Source organism: Triticum aestivum, chromosome 6D (genome assembly GCF_018294505.1).
Source record: "Triticum aestivum cultivar Chinese Spring chromosome 6D, IWGSC CS RefSeq v2.1, whole genome shotgun sequence".
In the NCBI taxonomy this organism is placed as follows: Eukaryota; Viridiplantae; Streptophyta; class Magnoliopsida; order Poales; family Poaceae; genus Triticum; species Triticum aestivum.
In genome coordinates this window covers 253,119,001-253,137,444 of record NC_057811.1, presented here as the reverse complement: position 1 = coordinate 253,137,444, position 18,444 = coordinate 253,119,001, and positions in this window count along the sequence as shown.

Here is an 18,444-nt window from a genome sequence, read left to right as displayed (position 1 = left end):
TTGGGAATTTGTGTGCGTACGACGAGTGCACCCTAGATATATAGCTTGGACTACAGAATCATACATTGTGCCAGAGAGACCTATACACGGAGTGTGCATGCAAACTAGAAAGACCGACAGAGAGAGAGAGATACAGATATAAATAAATAAATATATATATATAGAGAGAGAGAGAGGGACCGACAAGGTTTGTGTTTGTATCCGTGCGATAGAAATGAAGATTGCCGCTAGCACTACAAAAAAAGGACACGTCCGTGACATTTTGGGATGAAGGATTTTTTTTCTGTCATGCTTATGACACTTCTATGATGATAATTGTGAAAAAACCCAGTATCATCATAGATGTGGTGGGCTCCTACTTCTATGACAAAAAATCATGACAGAAAATGGGCTTTTCGTCCTGAGCGGGCCGGAGACGCGGCTGCATGACATTCTTTCGGCCGTCCATGACGGAAAAAACCGTGGTAGAAGCGAGGGCGAGGAAAATATCAGGGAGTTCCCAGTTACGGTGGGTGGACGGGGCCGAGCGATGCACTGAGGTTTGCGTGTTTCTCTCGTACACTACGCACGTGTGTGCGAGGCGTTGTGCTCTAACTGAACCCGAGCGAGGCGTGTTCGCTTACTGAACCCGAGCGATTGCACTAGCTACCTTACTGAACCCAAGCGATTGTCCCTTGGCTGTTAACTAAACCCGAGCGATTCCTTCGCTACTACTGCTAACTAAAGCCGATCGGACCAGTTGCTGCCTCTTGATGCTGAGTGACTGTTGTTGGGGGTTAGATGAACAGTTCCCGGTGGGGTTGGATGAACAGGACCCCATGGTAGGAGAGGTTGTTGCCGCTGGACGAACAGGACCCCGATCGAGCCAGTTGGGGGTGGATGAACAGGACCCCGTGGAGGGCTAGTTGAACGGTAGCCGGTGGAGGCTGGATGAACAGGAGCCCGTGCAGGCAGGAGGGGGACGCCCTGGATGAACAGTAGCAGGTGGAGGCTGGAGGAGGTCAGTTGTGGATGAACAGTAGCCTGTGGAGGCTAGAGGAGGTCGACGGTGGATGAACAGTAGCCCCGTGGAGTCCCATTTTGTGGTACGCCAAACCCCTCCCGATGAACAGGACCTTGTTTCAATCGTAGGAGGTCGAAGAGAAGTCTGTTTCCTCTGCCTATAATTTTTTTGATGTCAAACTTTTGAAAGTTTGACCAAGTTTATAAAGAAATTACTTATATCTACAATACCAAAGATAAATGATAGTATGAACTAAGTACATGTTGTGATGAATCTATTGATCGTTCCAATGTAAATGTTTTTCTCCACATATACCTCGTCAAACTTTTCTAAGGTTTGACTTTTCAGAACATCCATCTGTTATGGACATGAGAGAGTACCTAACTAGAGAGAGAGAGTGAGTGTAGATAGAAAGAGTGAGTGAAAGAAAGTGTGTGTGCATGTGTGAAAGAGACATGGACAACACACGATAAAGTAGAGAAAAAGTGTGTGTGTGTGTTATGCAAACATATCACACATGCATCTTCGACAGAGGAAGCGAGGTGAGGAGATAGTTTGTGGTTGTTTGCAACTGAGAGAGAAAGACCCCTAGCACGTGGCCAAGAGATGTCTGGCAAACAAGGGAGAGAGGACGAGAGAGACATATGGAGAAAATGTAGGCATGGGGAGGAGAGTGTGTGTTTGTTTGTGATAGAGAGATCCCCTGAAGATCGTGATGAGATTACATGGGTGGGAGATCGACTGAGAAGGTGTGTGCATGATAGAAGATACCCCGAGAGATAGCGAGATAGACGTAGGGATGGAAGGAAACAATAGGTGTGTTCCTGATGAATACTGGGAGATAGTCATACTAAGGGGGGAGTGTGTGTGCCTACGATAGAGTGAGATATTATGGTACTTAGGGAGTGCGTGTCACATAGAGAGAGAGAGAACAAGGGCGGAGAGTGCTAGATGAGTCTATGTAGTGCGAGCGAGATAAGTGTATGTTGGAGATATAAAGTTTGAGAGAGATAGAGGAGCCCCGATACGGCTGAGTGGTGTGTCAGATAGCTGAGAGAGGGAAAGAGATACTCCATTTGTTCAATAGTGCAGTGCATACAAATTTTTTAGAAGTCAAACATTGGAAACTTTGACCAGGTTTACACAAAATATTATTTATATCTACAATACCAAAGATACATCATATGAAACTACATCTTGTGATGAATCTAATGATATATGTTTGTCGTTTTAGATGTAAATGTTTTTCTCCACGTACCTGATCAAACATTGTGAAGTTTGACTTTTTAATAAATCTATATGCTATGGATCAAAGAGAGTACCTAAGTCGAGAGAGATCAAGTGTGTGCGAAGGAGAAAGAGTGAGTGTGCAAAAAGAGTGTGTGTGAAAGAGAAAGGGACAACAAACAATAAATAGAGAGAGAGAGAGAGTATGTCTTATGCAAACATATCACGCATGCATCTCCGAGATAGAAAAGCGAGGTGAGGAGATACAGTGAGATTGCTAGTGCGTGGTTGATTGCAGCGGAGAGAGACCCCCCTTATAGCACATGTCCAATAGAGGTCTAGCCATTAAGGGACAGAGGTCGAGAGGGACGTATGGAGAACATGGACGCATGGAGAGGGAGAGAGGGTGTGTTTGTGATACAGAGATCCCCTCGAGATCGTGAGGGAACTATATGGGTGTGAGATCGAGGGACGAGGTGTGTGTGTGTGTGATAGAAAGATGCCTCGAGAGAAATCTAGATAGACCAATTGAGGGAAAGAGGCAATGCGTATGTTTGATGGAGACTGAGAAATAGTCATATACATAGGGGGACTACTTGTGTCTACAATGGAGTGAGAAATAGTCATACTTGGCTAGGCGTGAGATTGTGTGTGTGCGCGCGTGAGATGGAGAGTGAATGAGGGAGAGAGAGAGAGTTTTAGATGGGTCTATCAAGTGCGAGTGAGATATGCATGTGTATGTGTGACCTACGGAGATGGAGAGAGAGAGAGGGAAGAGCCCCGAGATGGAGGAGGGGTGCATGAGAGAGTTACGGACAACGAGCTTGGGAATTTGTGTGCGTACGACGAGTGCACCCTAGATATATAGCTTGGACTACAGAATCATACATTGTGCCAGAGAGACCTATACACGGAGTGTGCATGCAAACTAGAAAGACCGACAGAGAGAGAGAGATACAGATATAAATATATATATATATATATATATATATATATATATAGAGAGAGAGAGAGAGGGACCGACAAGGTTTGTGTTTGTATCCGTGCGATAGAAATGAAGATTGCCGCTAGCACTACAAAAAAAGGACACGTCCGTGACATTTTGGGATGAAGGATTTTTTTTCTGTCATGCTTATGACACTTCTATGATGATAATTGTGAAAAAACCCAGTATCATCATAGATGTGGTGGGCTCCTACTTGTATGACAAAAAATCATGACAGAAAATGGGCTTTTCGTCCTGAGCGGGCCGGAGACGCGGCTGCATGACATTCTTTCGGCCGTCCATGACGGAAAAAACCGTGGTAGAAGCGAGGGCGAGGAAAATATCAGGGAGTTCCCAGTTACGGTGGGTGGACGGGGCCGAGCGATGCACTGAGGTTTGCGTGTTTCTCTCGTACACTACGCACGTGTGTGCGAGGCGTTGTGCTCTAACTGAACCCGAGCGAGGCGTGTTCGCTTACTGAACCCGAGCGATTGCACTAGCTACCTTACTGAACCCAAGCGATTGTCCCTTGGCTGTTAACTAAACCCGAGCGATTCCTTCGCTACTACTGCTAACTAAAGCCGATCGGACCAGTTGCTGCCTCTTGATGATGAGTGACTGTTGTTGGGGGTTAGATGAACAGTTCCCGGTGGGGTTGGATGAACAGGACCCCATGGTAGGAGAGGTTGTTGCCGCTGGACGAACAGGACCCCGATCGAGCCAGTTGGGGGTGGATGAACAGGACCCCGTGGAGGGCTAGTTGAACGGTAGCCGGTGGAGGCTGGATGAACAGGAGCCCGTGCAGGCAGGAGGGGGACGCCCTGGATGAACAGTAGCAGGTGGAGGCTGGAGGAGGTCAGTTGTGGATGAACAGTAGCCTGTGGAGGCTAGAGGAGGTCGACGGTGGATGAACAGTAGCCCCGTGGAGTCCCATTTTGTGGTACGCCACACCCCTCCCGATGAACAGGACCTCGTTTCAATCGTAGGAGGTCGAAGAGAAGTCTGTTTCCTCTGCCTATAATTTTTTTGATGTCAAACTTTTGAAAGTTTGACCAAGTTTATAAAGAAATTACTTATATCTACAATACCAAAGATAAATGATAGTATGAACTAAGTACATGTTGTGATGAATCTATTGATCGTTCCAATGTAAATGTTTTTCTCCACATATACCTCGTCAAACTTTTCTGAGGTTTGACTTTTCAGAACATCCATCTGTTATGGACATGAGAGAGTACCTAACTAGAGAGAGAGTGTGTGTGTGTGTACATCGAAAGAGTGAGTGACAGAAAGTGTGTGTGCGTGTGTGAAAGAGACATGGACAACACACGATAAAGTAGAAAAAAAGTGTGTGTGTGTGTGTTATGCAAACATATCACACATGCATCTTCGACAGTGGAAGCGAGGTGAGGAGATAGTTTGTGGTTGTTTGCAACTGAGAGAGAAAGACCCCTAGCACGTGGCCAAGAGATGTCTGGCAAACAAGGGAGAGAGGACGAGAGAGACATATGGAGAAAATGTAGGCATGGGGAGGAGAGTGTGTGTTTGTTTGTGATAGAGAGATCCCCTGAAGATCGTGATGAGATTACATGGGTGGGAGATCGACTGAGAAGGTGTGTGCATGATAGAAGATACCCCGAGAGATAGCGAGATAGACGTAGGGATGGAAGGAAACAATACGTGTGTTCCTGATGGATACTGGGAGATAGTCATACTAAGGGGGGAGTGTGTGTGCCTACGATAGAGTGAGATATTAGGGTACTTAGGGAGTGCGTGTCACATAGAGAGAGAGAACAAGGGCGGAGAGTGCTAGATGGGTCTATGTAGTGCGAGCGAGATAAGTGTATGTTGGAGATATAAAGTTTGAGAGAGATAGAGGAGCCCCGATACGGCTGAGTGGTGTGTCAGATAGCTGAGAGAGGGAAAGAGATACTCCATTTGTTCGTTAGTGCAGTGCATACAAATTTTTTAGAAGTCAAACATTGGAAACTTTGACCAGGTTTACACAAAATATTATTTATATCTACAATACCAAAGATACATCATATGAAACTACATCTTGTGATGAATCTAATGATATATGTTTGTCATTTTAGATGTAAATGTTTTTCTCCACATACCTGATCAAACATTGTGAAGTTTGACTTTTTAATAAATCTATATGCTATGGATCAAAGAGAGTACCTAAGTCGAGAGAGATCAAGTGTGTGCGAAGGAGAAAGAGCGAGTGTGCAAAAAGAGTGTGTGTGAAAGAGAAAGAGACAACAAACAATAAATAGAGAGAGAGAGAGTATGTCTTATGCAAACATATCACGCATGCATCTCCGAGATAGAAAAGCGAGGTGAGGAGATACAGTGAGATTGCTAGTGCGTGGTTGATTGCAGCGGAGAGAGACCCCCCCTATAGCACATGTCCAATAGAGGTCTAGCCAACAAGGGACAGAGGTCGAGAGGGACGTATGGAGAACATGGACGCATGGAGAGGGAGAGAGGGTGTGTTTGTGATACAGAGATCCCCTCGAGATCGTGAGGGAACTATATGGGTGTGAGATCGAGGGACGAGGTGTGTGTGTGTGTGATAGAAAGATGCCTCGGGAGAAATCTAGATAGACCAAGTGAGGGAAAGAGGCAATGCGTATGTTTGATGGAGACTGAGAAATAGTCATATACATAGGGGGACTACTTGTGTCTACAATGGAGTGAGAAATAGTCATACTTGGCTAGGCGTGAGATTGTGTGTGTGCGCACGTGAGATGGAGAGTCAATGAGGGAGAGAGAGAGAGAGTTTTAGATGTTCTATCAAGTGCGAGTGAGATATGCATGTGTATGTGTGACCTAGGGAGATGGATAGAGAGAGGGAAGAGCCCCGAGATGGCAGAGGGGTGCATGAGAGAGTTACGGACAACGAGCTTGGGAATTTGTGTGCGTATGACGAGTGCACCCTAGATATATAGCTTGGACTAGAGAATCATACATTGTGCCAGAGAGACCTATACACGGAGTGTGCATGCAAACTAGAAAGACCGACAGAGAGAGAGAGAGATACAGATATAAATATATATATATATAGAGAGAGAGAGGGACCGACAAGGTTTGTGTTTGTATCCGTGCGATAGAAATGAAGATTGTCGGCTAGCACTACAAAAAAAGGACACGTCCGTGACATTTTGGGATGAAGGATTTTTTTTCTGTCATGCTTATGACACTTCTATGACGATAATTGTGAAAAAACCCAGTATCATCATAGATGTGGTGGGCTCCTACTTCTATGACAAAAAATCATGACAGAAAATGGGCTTTTCGTCCTGAGCGGGCCGGAGACGCGGCTGCATGACATTCTTTCGGCCGTCCATGATGGAAAAAACCGTGGTAGAAGCGAGGGCGAGGAAAATATCAGGGAGTTCCCAGTTACGGTGGGTGGTCGGGGCTGAGCGATGCACTGAGGTTTGCGTGTTTCTCTCGTACACTACGCACGTGTGTGCGAGGCGTTGTGCTCTAACTGAACCCGAGCGAGGCGTGTTCGCTTACTGAACCCGAGCGATTGCACTAGCTACGTTACTAAACCCAAGCAATTGTCCCTTGGCTGTTAACTAAACCCGAGCGATTCCTTCGCTACTACTGCTAACTAAAGCCGATCGGACTAGTTGCTGCCTCTTGATGACGAGTGACTGTTGTTGGGGGTTAGATGAATAGTTCCCGGTGGGGTTGGATGAACAGGACCCCATGGTAGGAGAGGCTGTTGCCGCTGGACGAACAGGACCCCGATCGAGCCAGTTGGGGGTGGATGAACAGGACCCCGTGGAGGGCTAGTTGAACAGTAGCCGGTGGAGGCTGGATGAACAGGAGCCCGTGCAGGCAGGAGGTGGACGCACTGGATGAACAGTAGCAGGTGGAGGCTGGAGGAGGTCGATGGTGGATGAACAGTAGCCTGTGGAGGCCAGAGGAGGTCGACGGTGGATGAACAGTAGCCCCGTGGAGTCCCATTTTGTGGTACGCCACACCCCTCCCGATGAACAGGACCTCGTTTCAATCGTAGGAGGTCGAAGAGAAGTCTGTTTCCTCTGCCTATAATTTTTTTGATGTCAAACTTTTGAAAGTTTGACCAAGTTTATAAAGAAATTACTTATATCTACAATAGCAAAGATAAATGATAGTATGAACTAAGTATATGTTGTGATGAATCTATTGATCGTTCCAATGTAAATGTTTTTCTCCACATATACCTCGTCAAACTTTTCTGAGGTTTGACTTTTCAGAACATCCATCTGTTATGGACATGAGAGAGTACCTAACTAGTGAGAGAGAGTGTGTGTGTGTGTACATAGAAAGAGTGAGTGACAGAAAGTGTGTGTGCGTGTGTGAAAGAGACATGGACAACACACGATAAAGTAGAGAAAAAGTGTCTGTGTGTGTTATGCAAACATATCACACATGCATCTTCGACAGCGGAAGCGAGGTGAGGAGATAGTTTGTGGTTGTTTGCAATTGAGAGAGAAAGACCCCTAGCACGTGGCCAAGAGATGTCTGGCAAACAAGGGAGAGAGGACGAGAGAGACATATGGAGAAAATGTAGGCATGGGGAGGAGAGTGTGTGTTTGTTTGTGATAGAGAGATCCCCTGAAGATCGTGATGAGATTACATGGGTGGGAGATCGACTGAGAAGGTGTGTGCATGATAGAAGATACCCCGAGAGATAGCGAGATAGACGTAGGGATGGAAGGAAACAATACGTGTGTTCCTGATGGATACTGGGAGATAGTCATACTTAGGGGGGAGTGTGTGTGCCTACGATAGAGTGAGATATTATGGTACTTATGGAGTGCGTGTCACATAGAGAGAGAACAAGGGCGGAGAGTGCTAGATGGGTCTATGTAGTGCGAGCGAGATAAGTGTATGTTGGAGATATAAAGTTTGAGAGAGATAGAGGAGCCCCGATACGGCTGAGTGGTGTGTCAGATAGCTGAGAGAGGGACAGAGATACTCCATTTGTTCGTTAGTGCAGTGCATACAAATTTTTTAGAAGTCAAACATTGGAAACTTTGACCAGGTTTACACAAAATATTATTTATATCTACAATACCAAAGATACATCATATGAAACTACATCTTGTGATGAATCTAATGATATATGTTTGTCGTTTTAGATGTAAATGTTTTTCTCCATGTACCTGATCAAACATTGTGAAGTTTGACTTTTTAATAAATCTATATGCTATGGATCAAAGAGAGTACCTAAGTCGAGAGAGATCAAGTGTGTGCGAAGCAGAAAGAGTGAGTGTGCAAAAAGAGTGTGTGTGAAAGAGAAAGGGACAACAAACAATAAAATAGAGAGAGATAGTATGTCTTATGCAAACATATCACGCATGCATCTCCGAGATAGAAAAGCGAGGTGAGGAGATACAGTGAGATTGCTAGTGCGTGGTTGATTGCAGCGGAGAGAGACCCCCCCTATAGCACATGTCCAATAGAGGTCTAGCCAACAAGGGACAGAGGTCGAGAGGGACGTATGGAGAACATGGACGCATGGAGAGGGATAGAGGGTGTGTTTGTGATACAGAGATCCCCTCGAGATCATGAGGGAACTATATGGGTGTGAGATCGAGGGACGAGGTTTGTGTGTGTGTGATAGAAAGATGCCCCGAGAGAAATCTAGACAGTCCAAGTGAGGGAAAGAGGCAATGCGTATGTTTGATGCAGACTGAGAAATAGTCATATACATAGGGGGACTGCTTGTGTCTACAATGGAGTGAGAAATAGTCATACTTGGCTAGGTGTGAGATTGTGTGTGTGCGCGCGTGAGATGGAGAGTGAATGAGGGAGAGAGAGAGTTTTAGATGGGCTATCAAGTGCGTGTGAGATATGCATGTGTATGTGTGACCTAGGGAGATGGAGAGAGAGAGGGAAGAGCCCCGAGATGGCGGAGGGGTGCATGAGAGAGTTACGGAGAACGAGCTTGGGAATTTGTGTGCGTACGACGAGTGCACCCTAGATATATAGCTTGGATTAGAGAATCATACATTGTGCAAGAGAGACCTGTACATGGAGTGTGCATGCAAACTAGAAAGACCGACAGAGAGAGAGAGATACAGATATAAATATATATATATAGAGAGAGAGAGAGAGAGAGAGAAAGAGAGGGAGAGAGAGGGACCGACAAGGTTTGTGTTTGTATCCGTGCGATAGAAATGAAGATTGTCGGCTAGCACTACAAAAAAAGGACACGTCCGTGACATTTTGGGCTGAAGGATTTTTTTTGTGTCATGCTTATGACACTTCTATGACGATAATTGTGAAAAAACCCGGTATCATCATAGATGTGGTGGGCTCCTACTTCTATGACAAAAAATCATGACAGAAAATGGGCTTTTCGTCCTGAGCGGGCCGGAGACGCGGCTGCATGACATTCTTTCGGCCGTCCATGACGGAAAAAACCGTGGTAGAAGCGAGGGAGAGGAAAATATCAGGGAGTTCCCAGTTACGGTGGGTGGTCGAGGCCGAGCGATGCACTGAGGTTTGCGTGTTTCTCTCGTACACTACGCACGTGTGTGCGAGGCGTTGTGCTCTAACTGAACCCGAGCGAGGCGTGTTCGCTTACTGAACCCGAGCGATTGCACTAGCTACGTTACTGAACCCAAGCGATTGTCCCTTGGCTGTTAACTAAACCCGAGCGATTCCTTCGCTACTACTGCTAACTAAAGTCGATCGGACTAGTTGCTGCCTCTTGATGACGAGTGACTGTTGTTGGGGGTTAGATGAACAGTTCCCGGTGGGGTTGGATGAACAGGCCCCCATGGTAGGAGAGGTTGTTGCTGCTGGACGAACAGGACCCCGATCGAGCCAGTTGGGGGTGGATGAAGAGGACCCCGTGGAGGGCTGGTTGAACGGTAGCCGGTGGAGGCTGGATGAACAGGAGCCCGTGCAGGCAGGAGGGGGACGCGCTGGATGAACAGTAGCAGGTGGAGGTTGGAGGAGGTCGATGGTGGATGAACAGTAGCCTGTGGAGGCTAGAGGAGGTCGACAGTGGATGAACAGTAGCCCCGTGGAGTCCCATTTTGTGGTACGCCACACCCCTCCCGATGAACAGGACCTTGTTTCAATCGTAGGAGGTCGAAGAGAAGTCTGTTTCCTCTGTTTTACGGTACACAACACCCCTCCCGATCAACAGGACCCTGTTTCGACCGTAGGAGGTCGAAGAGAAGTCCTTTTCCTCTGTTTTGCGGTACGCCAAGTATCTGTTAAATATATGATGACAATAACAAATATACAATAACATATCAAATAATATAAATATATATAATATAGTTAGAAGAGAAACATAAGTTGGACTGGCATTCCTATTCTTATATAGAAAAAGAGAATAGACCTCTGCGTTTTCTTCAAAAAAAAATACATAAGTTGGGTAGCGGATGTTTCAGGAAAAATAAAACCTAGGATGGGAGGTCCATATGCCGGTCGATACAAACCTGCATGTCTTGGGCTGCGCATGTTTAAAAAGAAAACCTAGACGGGGCAGCCCACAACCCAGCTGATACTTGATGGCCCACTGATAATAAATGATACCTGCCAGCTCCCCGGCTTCATTGTAAATTTATCTCCTTTAGTAACTACGTTGAAGCACCTAAAATGTAACTATGTTGACAAACCAATGGGCCCCAATGTCAGTATAGCATTAGGAGGAAGTATTTTCTCAATGAGGCACTTGTTTGCGTACGGCCATGGACCTGGTGGGTCCCGACTGTCCGCCTCTCCATGTACAGTCCTCTCCAGATTCCTCTCATTTGTTCAGCATGTTCACAATGGCAGACAGCGGCACCGCGGCGTGTGCACAAAGGTGGAGGATGATGTCCAGACCCCGGACGAGAATGAACCGGATCAAGGGAAGGCATGCTACACTAATGGTAGACGTTGTGCCTAGTTTCTATTGAAACTACTGAACTAGACCAGTGGCCAAGTGACACTACCCGACCGTTGTTCCGCCCGGGTTCGATTCCACCTGATGCAGTGAAAATATCTCCAAAATTTTTCCCTCTACTATTATTGACATGTGGGTCCCCATTGTCATCTACACACACCACCTCCAACACTTGCCAAAACTTCGTCCCTCGTTTTCTCTGTTTTTCGCAACTCAACATTGTATGGGCATTTTGAAAATAGCATATCTTTTTGAATGTGCATCATATGAAGATGTGCTATGCATGAATGTTGATTAGCATGATGTTAACTCGCTGGTACTTCCATTTTCGACCATGAATAAACTTCCAACATGATGTTATCCCTGTTTGAAAAGGGCATGTTAATATAAATGCTCTGCCTCTGAAACTTGCAGTTTCTTCTCTGAGAATCACATTGTCTGCACTTTTATATGAAACTACATTTTTTGAAGTGCTAAAAATAGATCTCTGGAATTCATAAAATACTTCATATGCTTAATACTGCATATCTGAAATTCAAAAGACATTCATATCTGAAAGTACTCTCAAAATACACAACACAAACGACAATTCACAACCTTCAAATACTAACAACCCTAAGCTCCTCCTGACAATTCACAACCTGCCCGACTATTGGGTTGGGGGTTAGTCTCCCACTGGTACGCGCCGGTTCTAAACAAACGGTTTTTAACCCCTTTCCGCGACGGCATTTGGAACCGTCACCAAGTGAGTGTGGGCGATAGGGGGTCCTTCCCACACGACCCAGAAACCGTCAGCGATAGGGCCCCTACAGTACTCCTACTCGTTTCTGCTCGCATTGCCATCGCAGTCGGTATTCTGTTGTGCTACGTTTACGATGCGTGGCCCATCACAAACGGTTCACTATTATAGAACGTGTATGATGCGCGGCCCATCACAAACGGTTCACCGTTAAGAAGATTAGCTAATCGTCATACGAGTGTCGGACAGGATTACGAAACGTCGGACCATCGTAACATCGTTGTACACGACAACTATCGCACACGCTATTCTATGGTGAAACGTTTACGATGCATACTTCATCAGGAACAGTTCATGGTTGCGAATCGTGTACGATAAGGCAACTAACACAAACATTTAGTTTTACCAACCGTGTGTGCCATAACAACCTGGAGAGCATAATTTCACCGTAATTTAATTGCTGCTTTTCCAAATTGTACTAGATTTGGATTTGAATTTGAGTGTTTGCTACAACTTTATTCATATCCATCAGGTTCAAATAACCAATGCATTATTCGATTCATAGGTACATATGTTCAAGAATTACATAAGAACCAAATAAAGAATGATGAACCACAGTTGTATACTTGTACTATTAAAGACGGTAAAGAAAGAGGCAAAATATATTCTCGTTGTTGAACAAGGTGAGGCGGAATGCCCATATTGTGCCCTCCTTCATGCAGAAGGAACGCACGACTCTTGTGATGGCCGACCGCCCATCCTTCACGGTCTTCATGAAAACATCTAGATAATCATCATGTTCTGGTAGAAATACTTTAACCTTTGCATGCCCACCAATCATGTAGTTTGAGAGGTAATCTTGAGTAAACTGCTTTGGCAACCACTGCAAAGGAAAAATATTCAGACATTGTCATCTAACACAACTCATTATGGGCAGTAAAAAGAAGGCTGCAGAGTTCTTACTTACCATCCTGCAGTTCGTTGTTGTCTTGGATAAAGTGTAAACAAATAGTTTAATTGTCATCTTTAGACCCATCTTACTAACAATCTTTATCAGCTTCCTCACTTGATGTTGGTTCATCGATATCTCATTGCCCCATAAGCAGAAAGGGTCGAAACGCGGATCTTTACCAATGACATATGTACATAAAAGCACCAAGTTAATATTAGAAGCTAAACAACAATTGCACAATGATGTTGTACAACACTTTTATAATCTATATACATCCGTATGTGGTAGTCCATCTGAAATATCTAAAAAGACAAATATTTATGAACGGAGGGAGTATCTTATAACATCCAATATACTCACATATTAGATGAATTAACATGTTATATTATGGGCCGGAAGGAGTTTAGTTCATTCTTACAAATTATCGACTGATTAACTGCTGCTGTATCCATGGGTTACACTTAGTTTGAGCTAGTTCGGGCTCAAATAGCCCTAAAGTATATCTAAACATGAGGGCTAGTTTGAGCTAGTTGCATCTATAACCAACCCAAAAGAACTATCCAACCCAAGAGGTGCTAATTGGAGCTAGTTCTCCTAGTGCGTTTATTGTCAATCTAACCCTGCCATCCAAACAACTCTTTGGATGGAGTTAGTTCACGGTTAGTAATGAGTTACAAACTAACTCTAACCTCTAGCTAAGTTGAGTCCAAACAGGGTTGTGTTGTTGCTGTTGTTGCTGCTGCTCTTCTACATTATGACATTAATGTAACACTCTTCCTTGTTGCTATGAAGCCTATGATTGCATATTTAGACATTAAGTATAGTGCATGTTGCTATGTAGCCTCAGATATATTACATATGGCCCTAGTTAACCTAACGAAAATGCGTTGCAGATATATTCAGTTAAAAGTCAAATTCACCGATTAGTCCCTTATCAGCCACCGGCCTATATGGTACCAGCTGCCGATATCCTGAACAATGAGCAGATATAAGCCATGGGATGAAACTAACCTTGATGGAAAACATCAGTCGTTCCCAAAATTGTCCTGTGTAGTTACATCGAGAAGCATGTTAAGCTCAACAGGATAAACATCAACCAAAATTATACATGGCAGACAAAATAATCTCCAAAAGATAGCTTCAGTGTGCAGGTTTAAGCATACTAGTAAATCAAAACAAGTGGAAAGGTGTGCTAACTGCAACAGGCCTAACATTTAACAACAAGCAAACATAGTCATTCAAACTGGTATTGTGTCGGTCTAAGTACACTGGTTATGGTTAAATAAAAATGGAAACGCATGTTAACTACAAGATGCAGCAACCAAATGTAGTCATTCATAGTGGTATTGTTGAAACTGGTGCTGATGAAATTGAACTGCACAGTTCATACTTGCACATATAGAACATCATGTTGTGAATAACTGGAATAAATAAGGCATACTACGAACAACCAAAGATAGCATTTGAAGCTGAACATATGCTAACTATAAACAACCGAACAATCAAAAACTTTAAAAGAGGCATATGCTAGCTAAAACAGCCTTTTCCAAAAAAAAACAGGCTTAACAGCAAGCAAATATATGCATTCCTATCGGTATGTTTAAAACCGGATTGATGAAATGTACTGCACAGTAAATAATTGCACATATAGAGCATCACATTGTGAACAACTGAAATAAACAAGGCATACTGCAAACAACCAGATATAGCAATTAAAACTGGACATATTCTCACAACACTACAAAAGGGACTCAACAAAACAAATCATGGGTTTCCTCACTTGTCACAGTTGGGCTCGTTCCTGTGGGAAGAGCACGAACCCTTGATGCGCTCCATGTTTTTGCAGATGGGCTCCTTCCCCTTGGAAGAGCACGGCCGTAGGGTGCCCTCCTTGATGTCGCAGACGGGCGCTTCCCCTTGGAAGAGCAGATGGGCTCTTTCCCCTTGGAAGAGCTGGAGAGGGTGCCCTCCTCGTGGTCGCCGTCGATGAGGTCTGACTTGGAATCTGTGGATCCCAAGCTAGCATTGCAGACCGTGTCCTTCAGAAATGACAAAAGGGGCTCGATGGCGATGTAGAATGGCAAATTGTTGACAGCGAGCTAGAGGAGATCAGCAGCGGGGCCATGGATGAGATCGATGGCGGCTCAACCCGAGGGGTCGGGGTGGGCCACTTAACCTGTGACACAGCCCGCCTTAGGCGGTCGCTGCCGATGACCTCGATGTCTTAGCCGGCGGACGAGACATGCCCGCATACTCTATCCCGATGCTTGAGTGCCTGCCGCCAGCTTCCCCGGTGACGTCGGGCGAAGAGACCGATATACGCCTCTTTTGGGCCAGTCGCTCCTCAAGCTGGACGGGAAGCATAGCCGGGCTTAGGCTGCGACGCTCTGGAGTGGGGGATGGGGATCTGTGGGAAAAGGGGCATTTGGCAGGCGTCATGTAAGAAACTCAGGGCGGCCTGGGTATGGAGATCGGTGGGTAAGCTGCACGGGCAAACCGTGGCGGGGACCTTGCTAGGGTTTCGAGCGAGGGAGGGTGTGTGTGTGTGTGCGCACGCCTGAGGAGGTTTTGGTGTGTGTGTGCGTGTGGAGGGGGGCGCGGTGTGTTTGAGGAAATGACGCGGGTACTGAAAATTTTACTACGCGGGAGTCAAACGCGGGTGTGAAATGCCGGGCTATTGAAATTTTTTGATGATAGTGCATCGCACACGGTCCGGAGATAACAACCTTGTGTTATGAAATAGAAAAACCCTCGAGGCGGGCAGATATTTTCTAGGGATGCAGGCAGGATTGGGAACAAGAAACATCGCATACGGTCCGGAGATAACAACCGTGTGTTATGAAACAGAAAAACCCTCGAGGCGGGAAGATATTTTTGAGAGGGGGAGCCTCATGGAGCCCAATGTACTGTGCGGATGTGTGCGTGACAGGTTCACCAGCCTGGCACACGGTTAGTTTGAGTGAACCAAGTCTGTTGCATCATCCGACTTGTCTAATGTTCATAAATTTGGTGAAAAATGACGCGGGAGAGGGTCAGAACACGAACACACTTGCATGTGGACCAAATTTATGTATCAAAAGGGTGGTTTGATTTTCAAATACCAAATGCAACTTTGATGTGGCACCTCTCTCGCAAAGCGCACGGTATTTCTTGCCCCCACCCACACCCTCGTGTCGGCACGAAGGAAATCCAAAGATATGAAGGCATGCCCCCTCCCCCCAACCGAGGTTCACCTAGCAAAGTATGAAGTAGCTAGTTGCCCCTCTCCTCCCTCGTGTCGGCACGAAGGGAATCCTAAGCTATGAATGCATGCCCCCCCAACCGAGGTTCATTCACCTAACAAAGTGCGAAGTAGCTAGTAGCCCCCCTCCCTCGTGTCGGTACGAAGGGAATCCTAAGCTATGAATGCATGTCCCCCCCCAACCGAGGTTCACCCTAGAAAAGTGCTGTAGCGACCCGACCCGAATGGATCAAGTCTCTATGCTTAAGTGTCATCCCTGGATCGGTATGCTGACAGACAGAGTACTTGAGGATTTATAACAGAGGTAGATCACATGTATAAAGTAATGGAAATACTATTACCTCAATCCATATAGCGGAAGTAACAACAAGGTTGTGGATTCCCATCAACACCAACGGCAAAGTTGAGTGTAGAAATCGTAACCCTAACGTATCACTTACTCGTCGTAAGATTCCTGCAACATGAGACGTTGGAGCCATGTAGGTCAGTAGATTGAATGCATTGGCAATTTCACACTGTAGAGCAATGCTGAAATAATGGCTATCACTACATGCATATTTGGCTGGTGGAGGCTCTAAGTTTAATTTTGCATAAAGCTAATTATTTTTCTACAACAAAGGAATATATTTTATTTAACTACAAAGTTTGTTGAAAATTATTGAGAATGGTAACCCCATCTCAATCCCAAAATAATAATCATTTAAACCCAATCAAATTAATTAAGTAAAGTGTTGAGATCAAATCAATAATTCAAGTACCAGATACTCAAGATGTCCATAACCGGGGACACGGCTAATCATGATTAGTTTGCTCCTCATAAACCTACTCCTTCTATTTGTAGCAAACTAAGACGTGATTACTCAGACTCATCATGGAGTTACAATTGCTCCATATTACCAACATTATACCTCCTTCATATCCAATAGTACTTCATCTCTTCATAATCTTAGGGTATCCCACATATCGAGAGAAAACTCGTACTTATTTGTCCGTAGTCCACTCCGTGGAATATCATTATCTTTTCCAGGGGTCAAGGGTCCTCACAGGGTACTACCGCCCTTGAAATGCACAAAGTCTTCCATAGACCATATTTCTCATATCCTCGAAAATGGTCAAAAACATTCTTCATAGAGTAACAACTCATAAAATCCAAATCAGTATGCACGATACTAACTTTATTGATTCTCAAAGTTTTACAATCTCCTGCACTTCCATTTCATGCCTCAACTCAACACCTCACTAATAAAAGAAATGTCCCCACTACTACTACTGTATTTCTTATTGCAACTCAACTATTTATCACAAGTCTCCTTCTCCTTGGGGCATTCTCTGGCAAAGTGCCCTGCTCCATTACAACGAAAACATATTACTTCTAACAAGTCTCGAGGTTTCCTTGTGATTATATAGCCTTCTTGGGTCCTCGGCATCCTTTTTGGGTAACCACTGAAGTAATGCCCTGACTCCATACACCTGAAACAGGTGATATGACTCAGGTCCTTCCTAGACTCCAATCTATTTCTCTTTCGGGACTTTTCCATTCCAATCAGGGCTTTCTATTTCCTATGGGTCTTACTCTACTTCCACTATCGGGAATTCTACTAGATCCCCATTCACAAAATTCTGGGAGATGTGTCCTTCTTCTCCACATGAATAGCATGACTTGGTGCAGGGATTAATTGGGTCTTCTTCGAGTGTGTCCTCCAGCTCTTCCTTCATCACAGGGTCTTCTAAAAATTCCAGGAGGGCTCCTTTCATTGCTTCTTACTTCTGCTGGATGGTTTGTTGTACCATGGGGTAAATGTGACACTGAGCAGGGTAGTGAGTAGTCCCTTCACACAAGAAAACAAGTGATCTGCCTAGTTGGGCATTCTTCAGCTGGGTGACTTCCTTCACAATTAGGGCATTCATTCTTGTGTTCTTTATGGTTGTGTCATATTTCTCCACAAAGCTTGCATGCACAGGGTTTCTTCATATCATTTCCATAAGGCTTCAATTTCTGGGACACAAGACGAGACTTTAGCAGAGTCAACTTAAATTCTTTCCAAGTGGTTACTCCTTGCCATCCATTGATGGTTTGGTACATCCTCCACCAAGTAGTAGCACCTCTTTCAAAGCACTGAAGAGCATGCTGGGCCATATCCTTTCCGGCTATAGTTTTATTCTCCATATGATCTTCCATGTTATGAATCCATCAGTCTGTCTCCAATTGACATATCGGTCTCGGAAATGTGAGTTCATCTCCATTCATCCTCTATTGGGTCCATGGGTTTTGGGGTGAGATGAGAGACAGAGAGAGAGAGAGAGAGAGAGGGATACACACAATACAAACAATAGTTTTGAAAAGACAGATTTTATTTTGTGGCTGTCGGAAAAACATCAAACAAA